This window comes from Aegilops tauschii, chromosome 4 (assembly GCF_002575655.3).
Source record: "Aegilops tauschii subsp. strangulata cultivar AL8/78 chromosome 4, Aet v6.0, whole genome shotgun sequence".
Taxonomy (NCBI): Eukaryota; Viridiplantae; Streptophyta; class Magnoliopsida; order Poales; family Poaceae; genus Aegilops; species Aegilops tauschii.
The window spans coordinates 196701010-196725775 of NC_053038.3; positions in this window are offsets into that span (position 1 = coordinate 196701010).

The following is a 24766-nucleotide window of genomic DNA, read 5'->3' on the forward strand; positions in this document are numbered from 1 at the left end:
ATATTGTGCACACAATCATGTGAATCATGCAGTGGATGGGATGAATCAAAATCTCCTAACATTTATGAGGAAACTATGGGGGTCTCCTCATGAGCAATAGCAGAAACATCATATGGATAATATGAACAACATCCAAAATGATGCATGTCCGAAGCTAGGTGGTCGTGGCATGGCATATGATGGGTATGATGCAAAGGGTGCATATCAATATGATCATAAGAAAAACAAATGCCAATAACCATGGGCTTGTCATATATGCCATATGTGCAAATTGGGTTCAAATTAATGGCATATGCATAGTTACTATGGTGAGATTGCAAAGATGCGACATGGTTGATCTCATGCATAGCATATGACAAGTCAAGCAGATTGTCAAACATGATGTGACCGAGAGAATTATCACAAGAAATCCAATGCAACATGGCATCACAACTAATACACTCCACATGAGAATCATCATACTCATCATAAATGGGCAATAAATCATCATATGAGGAAGTCTCACTAGCATGAAGCATGGTAATAGGTGGATCAATATCATGCAAGCAATCAATGCCAACTAGTGGTACTAGAGCATCACCTTCACCTATGTTACCTTTTTCATTCCACTCATGTGCTATAGGTGAGGTGGTAAAGATAAAATTGTGGTCATCTTCATCATGATGGAACCATGTGGGGGTGCATCATATTCTACTATGGCCACTGTCTTGTCCAAAGGAAGGACGTAGTCGTCAAGGGTCGGCACGTCATCATATATGGGACCTAGCACCAAACGAGAAGACACAATAGAGGTAGAGGTTAAGTCGTTAGATTTCAAAATGTCCTCACATGACCTATCAACTATCACACTTTCTCTATGTGGTGGCTCACTCACTCCCTCAAAGTAGGTGCACTCAAAGTCACATATGGTGGAGTCACTCATCTCACACAAGTGGTGGGGGTTGTGGCTCTCCTCACATGGGAATTGGGGCAACTCATCATATATGGGGCTAGTGAGCATGCATAAAGCGCCCAACAAATGGTCACAAGCAAGTGCAATGTAGAAGCGCGTCGGCTGAAAGTTGTTCGCTCTCAAGAGCTCGGATTGTCAACTCACGTGACGTGCAAGTTGACACGAAGTCCAAGTATCCTACACATGCACAAACAAAAGCAAAGAACATATGCGCATGATAGATAAATACATCATCCATCATGTTGGTTCTCTTCTCTTGCACATAACCATTAGAAGCACAAGTGCATGAATAATATGATGCAACAATCTTAATGTTCATGGCACTATGCATATGGTGCAAATAAGGAAGGCAAACATGCATCACATGAAATATGTCACTAGCTCCAAATATATGGGAGAAAGCTATGGGGGCAATCTTATTAGCAAGACTAAAATCATTGTTGCACTCAATAAATGGCAAATCATCTAGCATGAGAGAGGCAACATATGGAGACATATGACAAAATCCAATAGCAATCATGTGCAAAACATGGAAATGGTTGTCATCAACTGCATGAGATGTGCAAGTATGAATCATTGGCGATGCAATACACACAAGCAAATCAAGCATGTCGTGCAAACTAGTGGAGCGAAGATGCAACACACTAGAGGAAATCATGGCAATCATGTCATGTGAGCAAATAGTAAATATAGGCAATGCACATGACATATCGCAAGCACGAACACAAAGCAATATCAAGGTATCATCATAGACATGGGGTACAAAGCAAACATGGCAATAAGCACTGGCACAGCAAGGTGCTATACAAATGGTTTTAACCCCTTTCCGCGATGGAGTTTTGAACCGTCGCTAAGCGAGTGACTGCGATAGGGGGTCCTTCCCACAAGACCCAGAAACTGTCGAGGATAGGCCCTCCTGGTACACACGAATGGCAAAATGAGGTCGTGTGCGACGGGTGAGCGATGAAATATGGTTATGCGTACACTTGTGCTGAAAAAATACAATTATATAGGCCAAATCGTTTTCGGTCGTAAGTACATCCCACACGGTCAGTCCCGACTAAACGTTTCCGTTCGTATGTACATTCCACATAGTCAATCCAAGGAATACATTTCCGTTAGTATGTACATCCCACACAGTTAATCCAAGAAGTATATTTCCGGTCGTATATACATCCCATACAGTCACTCCAAGGAAAATGTTTCCGTTCGCAGGTACATCACACACTATTTTCCCCATTAAATCGTTTGTGATAGCATTGCCATTGCACACGATATTAACAATTTTATCATTTGTGTTATTGAATGCATCACACACGGTGCGTACAAGAAACAGTGTGGCAAAGGCTGTCCATCACACACACTTTTTATGTGGTAAAAGTTTGCGCAAGGTGGCCTGACGCAAACAGTTTTCAAGAGGATGTCGTGTGGTTCATTGATCCAACATGGTTTATTCCTAGAAACTGTGTGCGTTGCCTGAGGTCATCGCCCACGGTGTTTTCTCAATAACCGTTTGCAATAGAAAAACCCAATTAGCAGGCCAATTGCCCTATTATTAATAATACATTTATTAATCTAATTGACATTTCATATTAAACACACAATATATTTCATTTTCATATTTAGGAAGCATGATTTCATAATTGAAATACATCAGAGTACAACATCATATAGCTTCAGCACTCAGCTACCCCATTACACAACTACACCAACACCAAGTTTCACATGCAACATCTATAACCTTTTGAAATTAGCATCATAGACGGTACATAGACAGATTGATCTCATCTAAAAAACTACTGAAGCGGAAGGTGAATATTGGGCCTTCATTATTGATGTTGAAGGTCTTTGCAACTTTAGGCCAGTGCCCGTCCATCATTCGTCCTCTTTAGGAACACTTCAATATTGAACCGTGGGTGTTGTATGAATAATTTCGTCGCCTCCTGACCAGACATGTGGTTTGAGAGGTAATCATTAGTGAACTACTTTGTAAAGGCCTGAAAACAAGGATATGCATAAATATCTTCTCTAGATTTGAAATGGCGCAAAGGAATTAAAAAGACAAGGATGACAGTTAGTACCATCCTGTAGTGAACTGATGTCTTCTCCATTGTGCAGACAAAGATCCTGTTGTTTTTTGTTGCTAATTTCTTTATCGTAACAATCTTTCTGAGTTTCTTGACTTGAATGATAGTCATGGACAACTCATTTCCACATATGCAAAAGGGCCAAACAGTGGGTCAAAACCTCTGACAACGGGACCTACATGTGCAAGACCAAATTGTTAAAAACCTACTATTTAAAAACAAGAAGTGGAAAGGTGTGTTATTAATTGCAACAACCCTAATATTAAAAAACAAGCAAACATAGTCATTCAAACTTGTATTGTGCATGTCTAAGTACACTAGTTATTGGCCTTGTTTGGATCCATGGGTTATAGTTAGTTTGAGCTTGTTTGGGCTCAAATAGCCATAAAGTATCCAAACATGAGGCTAGTCTGAGCTAGTACCCACCCAGAGCAACTATCCCACCCAAGAGGTGCTGATTGGGGCTAGTTCTCCTAGTGCATTTATTGTCAATCTGACACTGTCATCCAAACACCTCTTTGGCTAGAGTTAGTTCAGGGTTAGTCATTGTTGAGTATCATTGTTATTTAGGAAACGTAGGATATCGTAGGATTTATTCTACCTTGACTTGTACTCCAAGATGACCATGTACTCCTATATATATATATATTGCCCACGAGGCTCAAGCAATACAATCAACTATTCCACAAATCTCTCTCTCCCTTTTAGCTGTCATGAGCTAGAAACTAACTCTAACCTCTAGCTAAGTTAGAGTATCCAAACAGTGCCATTGTTAAATCAAATGGAAAGGCGTGGTAAATACTCCCTCCAGTCCTTTTTACTCAGCATATAAGAATTGTCTGCAGTCAAACTTCATAAAGTTTGACCTTATTTATATGAAAAAATATCAACATCTACCATGCTAAAGTTATACAATATGAAAATTTAAGTCATGACACATGTATTGATATTGATTTCATATTGTGAATGTTGGTATTTTTTCTATAAAGTTGGTCAAACTTTACGAGGCTTGACTTTAGACAAATCTTATATGCGAACTAAAAAGATTCGGAGGGAGTTCAACATGCTTGACAGCAACCAATATAGTCATTAATAGAGCTATTGTTAAAATTGGTATCGATGAAATTGAAATGCAAAGTTCATACTAGCACATATAGAACATCACACTGTTAATAGCTGAAATAAACAAGGCATGCTACAAACAACCAAAGATGGCAATTGAAACTGGACATATGCTAACTACAAACAACCGAACAACCATAAACCATAGAAATAAACAAGGCGTAATGCAAACAACCAAATATAGCAATAAATACTGTACATGCTCTCACTACAAAAGGGATTCGAGAAAACATATCATGGGTTTCCTCACTTGTCACAGATTGGCTCTTCCTCGTGGTAGCCGTTGATGAGGTCTGACTTGCCAGCTGAGGATCCCAAGCCAGCATCACAGAACGTGTCCTTCAGAAATGACAAAATGGGCTCCATGGCGATGAAGGATGGCAAATTGTTCATAACGAGCCTCAGGAGATCAGCGGTAGGGCCATCGATGAGATCGACGGCTGTCGAACCCGAAGGGTTGGGGGTGGGCAACTTAACTTGTGACATAACTCGCGTCAAGCCGTCAGTGTCGACGACCTCGATGTCGTCACTGGCATCCGCGACATGCAAGAATACTCTAGCCCGCTGATTGAAAGGCTCAATCCAGGTCCAGTCATCATCGTCAGCTTCCTCGACGGCCACCTTGCCGACGTCGGGCAAAGAGGCCGTGGTAAAGCTCTTTTCTGCCATTCGCTCCTTGAGCTCCCTGGGAAGCATAGACGGGCTTAGGTTGCGACGCTCTGGAGTGGGGGGTGGGTGGGGATTGGGATCTCTGGGAAAGGGGGCATTTCATAGGCGTCATCTAAGAAACTCAGGGTGGCGAGGGTATCTATATCGGTGGGTAAGCTGCACGGACAGACCGGTAGAGGTTGACGATGGAGGCGGCACGGCGGCGATCTCGGCGACCTTAGCTAGGTTTGGAGCGAGGGAGGGGTGGTGTATATGTGTGTGAGCGGGGGGGGGGGGATTTGGGGTGAGCGAAGGATTTGGGGTGTGTGTGTGGAGGGGGTCCAAGGAGGTGTTTGAGGAAATGCCGCGGGTACTAAAATTTTTACCGGGCGGGAGTAAAATGGCAGGGCTACCAAAAATTTGGATCAAGGGATCAAAGCAGAGCGGGGCGAGAGTAACGAACATCACACATGGTTAAAACATAATAGTCGTGTGCTATCAAACGAACCACTCTAGCCGAGCAGATATTTTTGAGATTGCGAGGGATGCAGGAGGGAGTAAAATGTCGGGGCTCCTGTTCAAAAAAAATCCGGGGCTACTAAAAATTTGGATCAACTGATTAAAGCAGAGCGGGAGTAACAGACATCGCACACGGTCCACACATACGAATCGTGTGCTATCAAATAGGGAAACCCTCCACGTGGGTAGATATTTTTGAGATTACGAGGCAATAGATATTTCGAGAGCGGGAGGCAAGCCTCGTGAGGCCCAATCTACTGTGCTTGTGTGACTGACTGCAGGGGCACGGGCGTGGCACACGGGTAGTCTGACCGAATCGTGTCTGTTGCGTACCCAATCGCAGACGGTTTCTGCATCCAACTCGTGTGCTGTTTGTAAATTTGGCAAAAAGAATAACACTGGAAAGGGTCAGAACATGAACACACTTGCATCTGGACCAAATATATGCATGAAAATGGTGGTTTGATGTTCGAATATCCAATGCGCAACTTTGATGTGGCACCTGTCGCACAAAGCGCACAGTATTGCTAGTCAGCCACCCCCTATGAACCCCACTTTGTGTCAGCAGTAAGGGAATCCTAGCTACGAATCCATGCCCCTAGATAGTTAGGTTTGAAATATCACCCTACCGTAACACAAAACCTATAGGAGTCCATCATATATATGGTCAAACTTCCCCTTTCGCTTTCGGACAAAGGTGGACCGTGTCCCGACCCACAAATGTGTGCTTGTGGCAGGAAATGGGTGAGACCACATACGAACCACCTGCGGGTGGCCCTGTACTATATGTATGAAAAGGGTGTGGTGTCATATTTAACTATAACATTCACAACTTTGATGTGGCACGTGTGCCTCGCAAAATAATCGGACTTCCCCGACCCCATGGAGGTTGCGGGTAGTGCGAATTACCCCCCCCCCCCCCCCCACACACACACGTGTCGGGGGGAGGGCATCTCACCAATACGTATTGTAACGCGGACCAAACAGAATCCAACTTGATCGTACAACCTCTCTCGCTCGTTGTTGGTCAAAGTGATGGACGTCCATACGGCCCCGCGCAATGGGCTAGCTTGTCGCCGATAAATTTGCGAGGGAGTACTGTCTGAAGACAAAACCCACTATGTGCATGTGGCCCAATTATGTATGGAAGTGGTGTTTGTGGTGTTTGAAAATGCAATGCGCAAATTTGATGTGGCACCATGCTTTGGAACCATAAAATCCCCACACTGATCGAGGGTTCATGATGCGTAGCATGCATGCGCTCTAACTTAATTAGGCCTAGAATGATCGAGCTACTACTATATGGTAACACGAACCAAAGAAGAAGAATCCACCCTGGTAATCTTTCTCGTCATCAGTCGAAATGATGGACATCCACGCGGGCCCACAAATATATATAGGCTTGCCGCCCATATATAACCAAGCGAGTGAGAGTGTGCAAAGATAACCATTGCATGCATGTGTCCTAAACATATTTATGGAGGTGCGTGATGCATGCATATGTGTTGAATTAATACCTAATGCACAACATTGATGTGGTGCATGCATTCAAAATCGCACAGGTCCCCACACAGAGCAAGAGGTTCATGACGTATCGTGTGCTCACCCCCCTCGATCTAGCGGGATGGATTCATGTGTACACATGCGCTATTATATATGTAATCTCACCTATATCGTGAGACAAGCAAAAAATTAATCCCCTCCTAAGTCAAAATAATTAACCTCTCTTGTTGTCGGTGAAAGTGATGGACCAAGCGGGCCGACAGATGGAAGCATGGCGATAACCACGCGAGTTAGTGCCACAGGACAAACACCATCACTTGCATGTGTGCCAAAACATATATATGGAGAGGTGTGTGGTTGTGATGTTTTGAATACCTAATGCACAGCCTTTGATGTGGCATTTGCCTCAAAAACCGCAAAGTCCCCACACAGAGTGAGGTTCATGTGTGACACCTAGTATATGTTGGTCCCATCTCCCCTTCGACACGTACTATATATATACTCCTACCCTAACACATCCCTAAAAGAATTAATCCTCCTTGTTCGTCAAATGTGCCTCTCTCTCGTTGGGTCAAAGTGATGGAGGACGACCTCTCGCTGGCCCATAGATGGAAGCGCCACACGCGAGTGAGTTCCTATAGGGCAACCATCGCATGCATGGTATTGCGTGATGTTTGAATACAAATGCACAACTTTGATGTGGTACCTGCCTCGGGAACCGGAAAGTCCCCACATGGAGCAAGGTTATGACACACACACACACACACACCACCTCCATTATGAGGCATGTCAAACTTCTTCTGCAGTGAACATGTGACCAAAGGAGTATCGTGTTAAAGTTAAAAAAACAGAGATCATTCGACCCGTTTTATACATTGATTGATTTCCTAGGGATTTAATGTGCAAAAATCAAATTTGAGCTACATGTGCACCAAAATGGATTGCAAAATCATATGTGTGTCCCTCGGTGCATGTTTCCCCGTGAAAGAAATTTCAAAACATTGAGAATATTTATTTTTAAAATTCAGTAAATCCAAAACTTAGTTGAAATGCATGAAACTTATCGTGGTGTCATATATGGACACCAGTAGACTGTGATATTGTATTTTTTTTGTAAAATTTGAGATAAGTTTTGATATAATCTACTTACAAACGGGAGATTGTTAATAACTGGCAACCAATATCTCATACGGGATATTTATTCGAACCGTGTGCGTTAGACCGTGCCATGCTTCGGTTAAGCAGTAAAGCGGCATAATGAATCATTAAAAAACAAAAAAAAATATACATGCCACGTGCCCCGTGTGGCGTGCGAGTAGGCGTGAGTTGATGAGACGCATGCGAGCAGTCCGCCGCGCAGGCAGACCGGGAGGCGTGCGTGCAGATGTGTGAATTGACGGGAGGCATTTTCTCTGCGCAGTGTCACCGGGAGGCGTGCGAGTAGCTGTGTGAAATGATGGTATAGGAATGCCAGAAGTCCGTCGCGCAGGCTCACCGAGAAGTGAGATAGCCTTTCACCGCCGCCTGCCTCGCTCCCATTAGTCTCTATTAATGGCGCACCCGAGCGGCCGCACCCCCCATCCTCGCCACACACACAATCCTCTGTCTTCGCCCGCATCCTCGACGCCGCTCTCAGACCTCAAAGCCAGCACTCCCCATCCTCGCCACACACACAATCCTCTCTCTCCGGCCGCATCCTCGACGCCGCTCTCAGTCCTCAAAGCCTTCAGTGTATGAGGATGCTGCCGAAGTGCCCCATCAGAGGGAGTGGCGACGGCGGGGCTGCTGAAGCACCGAGCACGTCATGAATATGGAGATAGAGGTTTCCGTCGCCGCTGACGAGGTGGAGAACGAGGCTGCCAACAAGCGGAGGCAGGTCAAGAAAGAACCACAAGCGACTCCAGCAGGCCTAGACTTCATCAGCAGCCTCCCCGATGATATGTTGACAGTCATCATATCCCTCCTTCCAATCAAATATGGGGCAAGGACAACCGCCCTTTCCCGACGGTGGCGCCCCCTATGGCTCTCCACCCCTCTCGACCTCATCGACGCCCACGAGCTCTGCCATGGCTATCACAAAAGCTTGGATGCGTTCTCCCAGATCCTCGGCAGTCACCATGGCCCAATCAGAGGCCTTATCACGAGCAAGTTCCATTCCAACGGCAAGGACCGAGCCAAGCTTGACGAGTGGTTCCGATACCTCGACCTAGATTAGCTCGAGGAGCTCAGTTTTAATGATGGGCATATGCGGTTGTTGCCAACATTCGCGCTCCGCTTCGCGCCCACGCTGCGCCTCGCCAAGTTCATGAACTACCATTTCCCTCCCCCTTAATGACGCGCCTGCTCTTTTTCTACCATGACTGAAGCACCTCGAGCTCGTCGCTGTCTGCATCCCAAAGGATGACATGGAGCGCCTGCTCCATGGCTGTACCGCACTCGAGTTCCTTCGTCTTCAGGCGATGAACTGGTCGAGTAGCTTCCACACCACCTCCATGACTCTCCGGACTATTTATGTGTGTTGCTGGTGCTGCAACAAGAGATCATAAAAGGTGGACCACAATATGGTCATTGAGGACACACCTTCACTTGAGATATTAATTGTAGTTGATCAACAAGGTCCAACAAGAATCAATGTCATTTCTGCGCCGAAATTGACATTGGTGGGCTACTAGTCTGTCAAATACTCCGAACGTGTTATTGGATCCACAACCGTTCAGGTACAACAGTCGCCTTCTACCTCTCCTTCTTGATATGAACATTATTTCTAATTTTGAAGATGTACGTACGTCTGTCATCCAGAAAAGCTTGACCCAGATTCTGCGCACAGTGAAGGTCTTGGCACTAGAATCCATCGGCCCCAACCTGCACGAAGTTGTCAGTTTCCTGAGATGCTTCCTGTGCGTGAAGAAGCTGTATATTGAGATGATGTTCCTTTCCTGTTAAATGTCAACCATAAGAGATTTCAATTTTTGGCACCTTTTCCCAAGTTTACAACGACAATGTACTATGATTTCTGAAGGAATTTCGAAGGATTTCAGGACATACACCCCCACCCCATATTGGTTGCTTGATTCATATGGTTACAGTCCATAAGTATTTCTCCTTTGGATTCATCTGTACTAGTTTTCTTAGGGAATTTTTCATCCACTCCAACCTCTTGTGAAGAAGGCTACATTTTTCTAGATTGTAATCAAATGCCCATGTTAATCATGTCAGATCGAAGATGGCACGTTGGTGCATTTTACAAATCCTGCAAACCAAATATGCTTGTAGTAGTGTTCAAAACTGCATGTAGGCACTAACACATTCTCTTCTTTTGTAGATAATAATAGGCCCGGTGGTGGATAATGTGATATAATATAACGACAATCACACCGAATGCCTAGATTTGCATCTCTCAAAAATTACTTTGAACTCCTACCGAGGGACCTTACCGGAGATTATATTGGCCAGGTTCTTTGTTGCCAAAGCAAGGGTGCTGAAGGTAATGAGGTTGAACATGCATTTACGTAGAACATATGAATGGTTTGTTGATCAGAGCCGGCAGCTACTGCAGAATGCAAGAGGTTCCAAAAAAAAGCTAAACTTTGTATTGGATCTGCATATGACAGAGTAATTGGAAGTCATTGTGTCAACCCCATACATGACTTGTGAGCGGTCGAAACTGGCCTTACTATTGGTATTATTAGTTTGAACATCTCTTATATCCATGTTCAGCTGATCAACATGGGTGTTTGCAACTGAATGAGCTGAATTTCATTTCTAATATCAGTTTGAACCTTGTAATCTTCGAATTTGAGCCATGTAACTCTGGAATTTGAACCTTGTAATATTTTGGGCTTTTGTGGTACAATCGTTGAAATGGCATCTTATGAGACTCGTATATTGGTAGTACTATTTTGACCTTAATATGCAATAGACTTAGATTTTATTAACCATTCATGACCAGGGATCCAGCCGGAAGCAGAGCAATGGCAAACAACGTCACAACAAGATGTAGATGATTAGATGCTCGTTTCTCCTAGTTTAGTCTGCATGTAATTGCTTACTTTGGTGCGTGGAAATGTTATGTTGTAGTCACTTATGTAATTGTATGCTTAATTTGGTTATGCAATGATGTTCTTATAAGTATATATGTTGATGTTCTGTAGACAGAGCATATCACATCGCACACGGACCGCACTAGGGAACCCGTCGATCATGAATTCATCAATCGTAGACGGTTGTATACTAGCAAGCGTTTGCCCACAACACACATGACTTACTCCTTCACAAACAACCCGGGTGGATCAACTGTATGCCACGTATCACACACACAACTCTAATATGATTCGTGCTTGATGTCTCCGACATCGCTCGCATAGTTCGTCTTATTTTGCCACGTATCACTATGCCGGCCTCTACTCGTGTCCCTCGGCGCGCTCTGCTCGCTGTTAGGCGCCGCGACCGCTCTACTCGCGTCCGTCGACGCGCTCTGCTCTCATACCTCCATGTGCTCGGCTCGTGGACAACTTTTCCTTGTGTGTTCAACTGCTATATGCATATATATGGTTGCTCGCCGTTGAGGCGACCGTGGAGCGCTCTGCTCGCGTCCCTACGCGCGTGCTCTGCCAGCGGTTGGGGCCTGCGCATGATCACGTTGGGGGCCCCATATGCATGCGGTTGCGCCGCGTGCGTCGCCATGATGCAGTTACATGCGGCACGATGGAGTTACGCGCTACAATTTAGAACTTCCATTCGGGGGTGCGGATATTCCAGGCCGTCTGGCTTCCCCATTAATTCCCGCGGCCATTATAACCTTAGTCTCTTCAACCTCTTGATCTTGCCCCACAACACAACAAGCACACCCATGACAACACATACAGAGAGGATATCTAGCAGCGCTCCAATGGAGTTCGGCGAGCATAAAGTGGAGACCCACGCGAGGGAGACGGATCTCTCGGTGGTGTACACCAAATACCTAGCCGTGGCGGACGACTACATCAACACCGTGGAGCAATTGCTTGCTCGAGACAAGTACAAGGTGGTCGGGATCAACCTCCAGTACACTAACGGTCATTCCGGCAAAGATCAGAAGGTTGTCGTCGCCCAGTTGTGCGTGCGCCATCATGTCCTCATCTTCCACTCCTGCATGGCCACAGAGCCTTGCGACCGTTTTGCCAGGTTTGTCTACATCACCGACTACAAGTTCGCTACTGTGGAAACCTGCAACAATGTAAAGGTGCTCAAGGTTACGGGCTTGGCCTGCAAGAACCTTGTCGAAATCCATGACCACTACAGGGTCTGGGGCAGCACAAATAAGGACTCCTTGGTTGAACTCGCCTCATCCATCATCGACCCCTACTACGAAAAGATGAAGCAGGATGCCAAGAGAACAAATCCCGTATCCTAGCACGGGGCCTGGATGCGGCAACTGGATGGACCTCACCTCAGGTTCGCGGCCAAGAGCGTGTACACATGCTACGAGATGCACAGGCAGATCGTTGACATGGGGAATTGCCTTGTTATCGATATCGACGAGGCCGGATCGAGCCACAAGCAGAGCAGTAGTGGCAAGCATCCCAAGAAGTAGATGATGATTAGATGATCGTTTATCCTAGTTAATTACGCATGTAATATATAGTTGACTTTGGTGTGTGGAAATGTCATGTGTGTAGTAACCACCTATGTAGTTATGCATGTAATAGTTTACTTTGGTGTGTGCAAATGTCATGTGTGTAGTAGCCACCTATGTAATTGGATGTTTAATTTGGTTATGCAACCATGTCCTTATATGTCGCTCTGTATGCAATCCCAACGCACAACACACATGTCTCATTAGCAGCAATCGTCTGTGTTATTATCGCTCTTCGCATACATTCCTAATTACAAACCTGTTTGTCGCGTATCACACACATCTTGTTAAATTGAACCGTTTCTGTTATCCTGGCTCAACGCAAAAAGTTCATCCGAGTGAACTGTTTGCCCTCTATAACACACACACCTTGATCTGGCTAACCGTTTCTTTTGTTCCGCCTAATAACAAACAGTTCATCCGAGTGAACCGTATGCCGTATATCGCACACACCTTCATCTGGCTGCCCGTTTCTGTTCTTCTGCCTCATCGCAAACAGTTCATTGAACTGAACCGTATGCCCCGCATCACACACGAAACTAAAATCTGAACCGTGTTTGATGTATCCGCCATCGCAAAAATTTTGCATTTTTTTTGACAGTTTTTCTACATCACCGTTTGCGATTATTGCATCGCACACAGTTTCATCGAAGGGCCTCTGATTGTAGTGTCGCGTTAGCAGCATCCTGCAGTAGTAGAGAAGCAATATCTCCACCAAGCTTGCAAATACACATACAAGTAGTAGAATCAATCATCATGTGTAATGCAAAGCATGGGCCACAAATTCATGGCAAAGGCATAGAAATGAGCATATCATGCAAAGTGAACATGGCAATATGGGCAAATGATACATAATGGACAATAACCCATAACCACGTGAGGGCCATGTAGAAGAAATGCGTGAAGTCCTTGCACAAAGAGGGCGGGTGGAGGGATAAGCACTCCATGGTGGCGCACGTCTTCATTGCTCTCTAGAGCTCATTTCGTCAACTCATGCGCTTGCGAGGTTGACGGGTAACTATGGGGACCTACACAACAAATACACAAACGAAAGAAATTGTGTGCGTGGTAAATGTACACATCATCTATCATGATGTGTATGTGCACGTGAAAGTTAGCACAAGATAAGCATGGCTCAAAGAAATTTGAAGCATGGTATATAAACATGTCATCTATCATGAAAGAATAGTTGTTATGTATAAAACGATGGGGACGCAAATTGAGCTTGCAAGTATATGGCACAACAATAACATTTTTATTCATGGGAAGCATATTGTGCACACAATCATGGGAATCATGCAGTGGATGGGATGAATCAAAATCTCCTAACATGTATGAGGAAACTATGGGGGTCTCCTCATGAGCAATAGCAGAAACATCATATGGATAATATGAACAACATCCAAAATGATGCATGTCCGAAGCTAAGTGGTCATGGCATGACATATGATGGGTATGATGCAAAGGGGGCATATCAATATGATCACAAGAAAAACAAATGCCAATAACCATGGGCTTGTCATCTATGCCATGTGTGCAAATTGGGTTCAAATTAATGGCATATGCATAGTTACTATGGTGAGATTGCAAAGATGCGATATGGTTGATCTCATGCATAACATATGACAAGTCAAGCGGATTGTCAAACATGATGTGACCGAGAGAATTATCACAAGAAACCCTATGCAACATGGCATCACAACTAATAGACTCCACATGAGAATCATCATACTCATCATAAGTGGGCAATAAATCATCATATGAGGAAGTCTCACTAGCGTGAAGCATGGTAATAGGTGGATCAATATCATGCAAGCAATCAATGCCCACTAGTGGTACTAGAGCATCACCTTCATCTATGTTACCCTTTTCATTCCACTCATGTGCTTTAGGTGAGGTGGTAAAGATCAAATTGTGGTCATCTTCATCGTGATGGAACCATGTCGGGGTGCATCATATTCCACTATGGCCGTTGCCTTGTCCAAAGGAAGGACGAAGTCGTCGATTGTCGGCGCGTCATCATATATGGGACCTAGCACCAAACGAGAAGACACAATAGAGGTAGAGGTTAAGTCGTTAGATTTCAAAATGTCCTCACATGACCTATCAACTATCGCACTTTCTCTATGTGGTGGCTCACTCACTCCCTCAAAGTAGGTGTTGGAAATATGCCCTAGAGGCAATAATAAATGGTTATTATTATATTTCTTTGTTCATGATAATTGTCTATTGTTCATGCTATAATTGTGTTATCCGGAAATCGTAATACATGTGTGAATACATAGACCACAACGTGTCCCTAGTAAGCCTCTAGTTGACTAGCTCGTTGATCAACAGATAGTCATGGTTTCCTGACTATGGACATTGGATGTCATTGATAACAGGATCACATCATTAGGAGAATGATGTGATGGACAAGACCCAATCCTAAGCATAGCTCAGAGATCGTGTAGTTCGTTTGCTAGAGCTTTTCCAATGTCAAGTATCTTCTCCTTAGACCATGAGATCGTGCAACTCCCGGATACCGTAGGAGTACTTTGGGTGTGCCAAACGTCACAACGTAACTGGGTGACTATAAAGGTACACTACGGGTATCTCTGAAAGTGTCTGTTGGGTTGGCACGGATCGAGACTGGGATTTGTCACTCTGTATGACGGAGAGGTATCTCTGGGCCCACTCGGTAATGCATCATCATAATGAGCTCAATGTGACTAAGGAGTTAGTCACGGGATCATGCATTGCGGTACGAGTAAAGAGACTTGCCGGTAACGAGATTGAACAAGGTATTGGGATACCGACGATCGAATCTCGGGCAAGTAACATACCGATTGACAAAGGGAATTGTATACGGGATTGATTGAATCCTCGACATCGTGGTTCATCCGATGAGATCATCGTGGAACATGTGGGAGCCAACATGGGTATCCAGATCCCGCTGTTGGTTATTGACCGGAGAGGCGTCTCGGTCATGTCTGCATGTCTCCCGAACCCGTAGGGTCTACACACTTAAGGTTCGGTGACGCTAGGGTTGTAGAGATATGAGTATGCGGAAACCCGAAAGTTGTTCGGAGTCCCAGATGAGATCCCGGACGTCACGAGGAGTTCCGGAATGGTCCGGAGGTGAAGAATTATATATAGGAAGTCAAGTTTCGGCCACCGGGAAAGTTTCGGGGGGTCACCGGTATTGTACCGGGACCACCGGAAGGGTCCCGGGGGTCCACCGGGTGGGGCCACCTATCCTGGAGGGCCCCATGGGCTGAAGTGGGAAGGGAACCAGCCCTTAGTGGGCTGGGGCGCCCCCCATGGGCCTCCCCCCTGCGCCTAGGGTTGGAAACCCTAGGATGGGGGGCGCCCCACTTGCCTTGGGGGGCAAGTCTCCCCCTGGCCGCCCCCCCATGTAGATGGGTCTTGGCCGGCGCCCCCCTCCCAGGGGGCCTATATAAAGGGGGGGAGGGAGGGCAGCAGTACTACAGCCTTTGGCGCCTCCCTCCTCCCCTGCAACACCTCTCCCTCTCGCAGAAGCTCGACGAAGCCCTGCCGAGATCCCGCTACATCCACCACCACGCCGTCGTGCTGCTGGATCTCCATCAACCTCTCCTCCCCCCTTGCTGGATCAAGAAGGAGGAGACGTTGCTGCTCCGTACGTGTGTTGAACGCGGAGGTGTCGTCCGTTTGGCACTCGGTCATCGGTGATTTGGATCACGGCGAGTACGACTCCATCAACCCCGTTCATTGGAACGCTTCCGCTCGCGATCTACAAGGGTATGTAGATGCACTCCTTTCCCCTCGTTGCTAGTATACTCCATAGATGGATCTTGGTGATGCGTAGAAAAATTTTAAATTCTGCTACGATCCCCAACAGTGGCATCATGAGCCAGGCCTATGCGTAGTTACTATGCACGAGTAGAACACAAAGCAGTTGTGGGCGTAGATGTTGCCAATTCTTCTTGCCGCTACTAGTCTTATCTTGTTTCGGCGGTATTGTGGGATGAAGCGGCCCGGACTGACCTTACACGTACGCTTACGTGAGACAGGTTCCACCGACTGACATGCACTAGTTGCATAAGGTGGCTAGCGGGTGTCTGTCTCTGCCACTTTAGTCGGAACGGATCGATGAAAAGGGTCCTTATGAAGGGTAAATAGAAATTGGCATATCACGTTGTGGTTTTACGTAGGTAAGAAACGTTCTTGCTAGAAACCTATTCAAGCCACGTAAAAACTTGCAACAACAATTAGAGGACGTCTAACTTGTTTTTGCAGCATGTGCTATGTGATGTGATATGGCCAGAAGATGTGATGAATGATATATGTGATGTATGAGATTGATCATATTCTTGTAATAGGAATCACGACTTGCATGTCGATGAGTATGACAACCGGCAGGAGCCATAGGAGTTGTCTTTATTATTTTGTATGACCTGCGTGTCATTGAATAATGTCATGTAAATTACTTTACTTTATTGCTAAACGCGTTAGCCATAGAAGTAGAAGTAATCGTTGGCGTGACAACTTCATGAAGACACAATGATGGAGATCATGATGATGGAGATCATGGTGTCATGCCGGTGACGAAGATGATCATGGTGCCCCGAAGATGGAGATCAAAGGAGCAAAATGATATTGGCCATATCATGTCACTATTTGATTGCATGTGATGTTTATCATGTTTTTGCATCTTATTTGCTTAGAACGACGGTAGTAAGTAAGATGATCCCTTATAATAATTTCAAGAAAGTGTTCACCCTAACTGTGCACCGTTGCGAAGGTTCGTTGTTTCGAAGCACCACGTGATGATCGGGTGTGATAGATTCTAACGTTCGCATACAACGGGTGTTGACGAGCCTAGCATGTACAGACATGGCCTCGGAACACACGCAATACACTTAGGTTGACTTGACGAGCCTAGCATGTACAGACATGGCCTCGGAACATGGAGGACCGAAAGGTCGAGCATGAGTCGTATAGAAGATACGATCAACATGGAGATGTTCACCGATCTTGACTAGTCCGTCTCACGTGATGATCAGACATGGTCTAGTTAACTCGGATCATGTTTCACTTAGATGACTAGAGGGATGTCTATCTGAGTGGGAGTTCATTGAATAATTTGATTATATGAACTTAATTATCATGAACTTAGTCTAAAATCTTTACAATATGTCTTGTAGATCAAATGGCCCACGTTGTCCTCAACTTCAACGCGTTCCTAGAGAAAACCAAGCTGAAAGATGATGGCAGCAACTATACGGACTGGGTCCGAAACCTGAGGATCATCCTCATAGCAGCCAAGAAAGATTATGTCCTAGAAGCACCGCTAGGTGAAGCACCAATCCCAGAGAACCAAGACGTTATGAACGCTTGGCAATCACGTGCTGATGATTACTCCCTCGTTCAGTGCGGCATGCTTTACAGCTTAGAACCGGGGCTCCAAAAGCGTTTTGAGAAGCATGGAGCATATGAGATGTTCGAAGAGCTGAAAATGGTTTTCCAAGCTCATGCCCGGGTCGAGAGATATGAAGTCTCCGACAAGTTCTTCAGCTGTAAAATGGAGGAGAATAGTTCTGTTAGTGAGCACATACTCAGAATGTCTGGGTTACACAACCGCTTGTCTCAGCTGGGAGTTAATCTCCCGGATGACGCGGTCATTGACAGAATCCTTCAGTCGCTTCCACCAAGCTACAAGAGCTTTGTGATGAACTTCAATATGCAGGGGATGGAAAAGACCATTCCTGAGGTATATTCGATGCCGAAATCAGCGGAGGTGGAGATCAGAAAAGAACATCAAGTGTTGATGGTGAATAAAACCACTTAGTTCAAGAAGGGCAAGGGTAAGAAGAACTTCAAGAAGGACGGCAAGGGAGTTGCCGCGCCCGGTAAGCCAGTTGCCGGGAAGAAGTCAAAGAATGGACCCAAGCCTGAGACTGAGTGCTTTTATTGCAAGGGAAGTGGTCACTGGAAGCGGAACTGCCCCAAATACTTAGCGGACAAGAAGGCCGGCAACACCAAAGGTATATGTGATATACATGTAATTGATGTGTACCTTACCAGTACTCGTAGTAGCTCCTGGGTATTTGATACCGGTGCGGTTGCTCATATTTGTAACTCAAAACAGGAACTGCGGAATAAACGGAGACTGGCAAAGGACGAGGTGACGATGCGCGTCGGGAATGGTTCCAAGGTCGATGTGATCGCCGTCGGCACGCTACCTCTGCATCTACCTACGGGATTAGTTTTAAACCTCAATAATTGTTATTTAGTGCCAGCTTTGAGCATGAACATTGTATCTGGATCTCCTTTAATTCGAGATGGCTACTCATTTAAATCCGAGAATAATGGTTGTTCTATTTATTTGAGAGATATGTTTTATGGTCATGCCCCGTTGGTCAATGGTTTATTCTTGATGAATCTCGAACGTGATGTTACACATATTCATAGTGTGAATACCAAAAGATGTAAAGTTGATAACGATAGTCCCACATACTTGTGGCACTGCCGCCTTGGTCACATTGGTGTCAAGCGCATGAAGAAGCTCCATGCAGATGGACTTTTGGAGTCTCTTGATTATGAATCATTTGACACGTGCGAACCATGCCTCATGGGTAAGATGACCAAGACTCCGTTCTCCGGAACAATGGAGCGAGCAACCAACTTATTGGAAATCATACATACCGATGTGTGCGGTCCAATGAGTGTTGAGGCTCGCGGAGGATATCGTTATGTTCTCACTCTCACTGATGATTTAAGTAGATATGGGTATGTCTACCTAATGAAACACAAGTCTGAAACCTTTGAAAAGTTCAAGGAATTTCAGAGTGAGGTTGAGAATCAACGTGACAGAAAAATAAAATTCTTACGTTCAGATCGTGGTGGAGAATATTTAAGTCACGAACTTGGTGCGCACTTAAGGAAATGTGGAATCGTTTCACAACTCACGCCGCCTGGAACACCTCAGCGAAATGGTGTGTCCGAACGTCGTAATCGCACTCTATTGGATATGGTGCGATCTATGATGTCTCTTACTGATTTACCGCTCTCATTTTGGGGCTATGCTTTAGAGACTGCCGCATTCACTTTAAATAGGGCTCCGTCGAAATCCGTTGAGACAACACCGTATGAATTATGGTTTGGGAAGAAACCTAAGCTGTCGTTTCTAAAAGTTTGGGGATGCGATGCTTATGTCAAGAAACTTCAACCTGAAAAGCTTGAAACCAAGTCGGAGAAATGCGTCTTCATAGGATACCCTAAGGAAACCATTGGGTATACCTTCTACCTCAGATCCGAAGGCAAGATCTTTGTTGCCAAGAATGGGTCCTTTCTGGAGAAAGAGTTTCTCTCGAAAGAATTGAGTGGGAGGAAAGTGGAACTTGATGAGGTGATAGTCACACCTTCCGAACCGGAAAGTAGTGCAGCGCGGGAAGATGTTCCTGTAGTGCCTACACCGACTGGGGAGGAAGTTAATGATGATGATCATGAAGCTTCAGATCAAGTTACTGCTGAACTTTGAAGGTCCACAAGGACACGTTCCGCACCAGAGTGGTACGGCAACCCTGTCATGGAAATCATGTTGTTAGACAACGGTGAACCTTCGAACTATGAAGAAGCGATGGCGGGCCCGGATTCCGACAAATGGCTAGAAGCCATGAAATCCGAGATAGGATCCATGTATGAAAACGAAGTATGGACTTTGACTGACTTGCCCGATGATCGGCGAGCCATAGAAAATAAATGGATCTTTAAGAAGAAGACAGACGCGGATGGTAATGTGACCATCTATAAGCCTCGACTTGTCGCTAAGGGTTATCGACAAGTTCAAGGGGTTGACTACGATGAGACTTTCTTACCCGTAGCGAAGCTGAAGTCCGTCCGAATCATGTTAGCAATTGCCGCATACTATGATTATGAGATATGGCAGATGGACGTCAAAACGGCATTCCTTAATGGCTTCCTTAAGGAAGAATTGTATATGATGCAACCGGAAGGTTTTGTCGATCCTAAGAATGCTAACAAAGTATGCAAGCTCCAGCGCTCAATCTATGGGCTGGTGCAAGCATCTCGGAGTTGGAACATTCGCTTTGATGAGATGATCAAAGCGTTTGGGTTTACACAGACTTATGGAGAAGCCTGTGTTTACAAGAAAGTGAGTGGGAGCTCTGTAGCATTTCTCATATTATATGTGGATGACATACTATTGATGGGAAATGATATAGAATTCTTGGAAAGTATAAAGGCCTATTTGAATAAATGTTTTTCAATGAAGGACCTTGGAGAAGCTGCTTACATATTAGGCATCAAGATCTATAGAGATAGATCAAGACGCCTCATTGGTCTTTCACAGAGTATGTACCTTCACAAGATATTGAAGAAGTTCAATATGGATCAGTCCAAGAAGGGGTTCTTGCCTGTATTGCAAGGTGTGCAATTGAGCACGGCTCAATGCCCGACCACGGCAGAAGATAGAGAAAAGATGAGTGTCATCCCCTATGCCTCGGCCATAGGGTCTATTATGTATGCCATGCTGTGTACCAGACCTGATGTAAACCTTGCCGTAAGTTTGGTAGGATGGTACCAAAGTAATCCCGGCATGGAACACTGGACAGCGATCAAGAATATCCTGAAGTACCTGAAGAGGACTAAGGATATGTTTCTCGTTTATGGAGGTGACGAAGAGCTCGTCGTAAAGGGTTACGTCGACGCTAGCTTCGACACAGATCTGGATGACTCGAAGTCACAAACCGAATACGTGTATATTTTGAATGGAGGAGCAGTAAGCTGGTGCAGTTGCAAGCAAAGTGTCGTGGCGGGATCTACATGTGAAGCGGAGTACATGGCAGCCTCGGAGGCAGCACAGGAAGCAGTCTGGATGAAGGAGTTCATTACCGACCTAGGGGTGATTCCCAATGCGTCGGGCCCGATGACTCTCTTCTGTGACAACACTGGAGCTATTGCCCTTGCGAAGGAGCGCAGGTTTCACAGGAAGACCAGGCATATCAAGCGTCACTTCAACTCCATTCGTGAAAGTGTTCAAAATGGAGACATAGATATTTGTAAAGTACATACGGACCTGAACATAGCAGATCCGTTGACTAAACCTCTCCCTAGAGCAAAACATGATCAACACCAGGACGCAATGGGTGTTCGATTCATCACAATGTAACTAGATTATTGACTCTAGTGCAAGTGGGAGACTGTTGGAAATATGCCCTAGAGGCAATAATAAATGGTTATTATTATATTTCTTTGTTCATGATAATTGTCTATTGTTCATGCTATAATTGTGTTATCCGGAAATCGTAATACATGTGTGAATACATAGACCACAACGTGTCCCTAGTAAGCCTCTAGTTGACTAGCTCGTTGATCAACAGATAGTCATGGTTTCCTGACTATGGACATTGGATGTCATTGATAACGGGATCACATCATTAGGAGAATGATGTGATGGACAAGACCCAATCCTAAGCATAGCTCAGAGATCGTGTAGTTCGTTTGCTAGAGCTTTTCCAATGTCAAGTATCTTCTCCTTAGACCATGAGATCGTGCAACTCCCGGATACCGTAGGAGTACTTTGGGTGTGCCAAACGTCACAACGTAACTGGGTGACTATAAAGGTACACTACGGGTATCTCTGAAAGTGTCTGTTGGGTTGGCACGGATCGAGACTGGGATTTGTCACTCTGTATGACGGAGAGGTATCTCTGGGCCCACTCGGTAATGCATCATCATAATGAGCTCAATGTGACTAAGGAGTTAGTCACGGGATCATGCATTGCGGTACGAGTAAAGAGACTTGCCGGTAACGAGATTGAACAAGGTATTGGGATACCGACGATCGAATCTCGGGCAAGTAACATACCGATTGACAAAGGGAATTGTATACGGGATTGATTGAATCCTCGACATCGTGGTTCATCCGATGAGATCATCGTGGAACATGTGGGATCCAACATGGGTATCCAGATCCCGCTGTTGGTTATTGACCGGAGAGGCGTCTCGGTCATGTCTGCATGTCTCCCGAACCCGTAGGGTCTACACACTTAAGGTTCGGTGACGCTAGGGTTGTAGAGATATGAGTATGCGGAAACCCGAAAATTGTTCGGAGTCCCGGATGAGATCCCGGATGTCACGAGGAGTTCCGGAATGGTCCGGAGGTGAAGAATTATATATAGGAAGTCAAGTTTCGGCCACCGGGAAAGTTTCAGGGGGTCACCGGTATTGTACCGGGACCACCGGAAGGGTCCCGGGGGTCCACCGGGTGGGGCCACCTATCCCGGAGGGCCCCATGGGCTGAAGTGGGAAGGGAACCAGCCCTTAGTGGGCTGGGGCGCCCCCCATGGGCCGCCCCCTGCGCCTAGGGTTGGAAACCCTAGGATGGGGGGACACCCCACTTGCCTTGGGGGGCAAGTCTCCCCCTGGCCGCCGCCCCCCATGTAGATGGGTCTTGGCTGCGCCCCCCCTCCCAGGGGGCCTATATAAAGGGGGGGAGGGAGGGCAGCAGTACTACAGCCTTTGGCGCCTCCCTCCTCCCCTGCAACACCTCTCCCTCTCGCAGAAGCTCGGCGAAGCCCTGCCGAGATCCCGCTACATCCACCACCACGCCGTCGTGCTGCTGGATCTCCATCAACCTCTCCTCCCCCCTTGCTGGATCAAGAAGGAGGAGACGTCGCTACTCCGTACGTGTGTTGAACGCGGAGGTGCCGTCCGTTCGGCACTCGGTCATCGGTGATTTGGATCACGGCGAGTACGACTCCATCAACCCCGTTCATTGGAACGCTTCCGCTCGCGATCTACAAGGGTATGTAGATGCACTCCTTTCCCCTCGTTGCTAGTATACTCCATAGATGGATCTTGGTGATGCGTAGAATTTTTTTAAATTCTGCTACGATCCCCAACAGTAGGTGCACTCAAAGTCACGTTTGGTGGAGTCACTCATCTCACACAAGCGGTGGGGGTTGTGGCTCTCCTCACATGGGAATTGGGGCAACTCATCATATATGGGGATAGTGAGCATGCATAAAGCGCTCAACAAATGGTCATAAGCAAGTGCGATATAGAAGCGTGTCGGTTGAAAGTTGTTCGCTCTCAAGAGCTCGGATTGTCAACTCACGTGACGTGGAAGTTGACACAAAGTCCAATTATCCTACACACGCACAGACAAAATCAAAGAACATATGCACATGGTAGATAAATACATCATCCATCATGATGGTTCTCTTCTCTTGCACATAACTATTAGAAGCACAAGTGCATGAATAATATGATGCAACAATCTTAATGTTCATGGCACTATGCATATGGTGCAAATAAGGAAGGCAAACATGCTTCACATTAAATATGTCACTAGCTCAAAATATATGGGAGAAAGCTATGGAGGCAATCTCATTAGCAAGACTAAAATCATTGTTGCACTCAATACATGGCAAATCATCTAGCATGAGAGAGGCAACATATGGAGACATATGACAAAATCCAATAGGAATCATGTGCAAAGCATGGAAATGGTTGTTATCAACTGCATGAAATGAGCAAGTATGAATCATTGGTTAGGCAATACACAAAGCAAGCAAATCAATCATGTCGTGCAAACTATTAGAGAGAAGATGCAACACACTATAGGAAATCATGGCAATAATGTTATGTGAGCAAATAGTAAATATAGGCAATGCACATGACATATCGCAAGCACGAACACAAAGCAATATCAAAGTATCATCATAGGCATGGGGTACAAAGCAAACATGGCAATAAGAAGCAAATCTCCACCTAGCTTGCAAATACACATACAAGTAGTAGAATCAATCATCATGTGTAAATAAAAGCATGGCTCACAAATGCATGGCAAAGGCATAGGAATGAGCATATCATGCAAAGTGAACATGGCAATATGGGAAAATGATACATAATGGACAATAACCCATAACCACGTGAGGGCCATGTAGATGAAAATGCGTGAAGTTCTTGCACAAAGAGGGCGGGTTGAGGGTAAGCACTCCATGGTGGCACACGTCTTCATTGCTCTCTAGAGCTTGTTTCGTCAACTCATGCGCTTGCGAGGTTGACGAGTAATTATGGGTACCTACACAACAAATACACAAATGAAAGAAATTGTGTGCGTGGTAAATGTACACATCATCCATCATGAATTGTATGTGCACATGAAAGTTAGCACAAGATAAGCATGGCTCAAATAAATTTGAAGCATGGTATATAAACGCCAATAACCATGGGCTTGTCATCTATGCCATATGTGCAAATTGGGTTCAAATTAATGGCATATGCATAGTTACTATGGTGAGATTGCAAAGATGCGATATGGTTGATCTC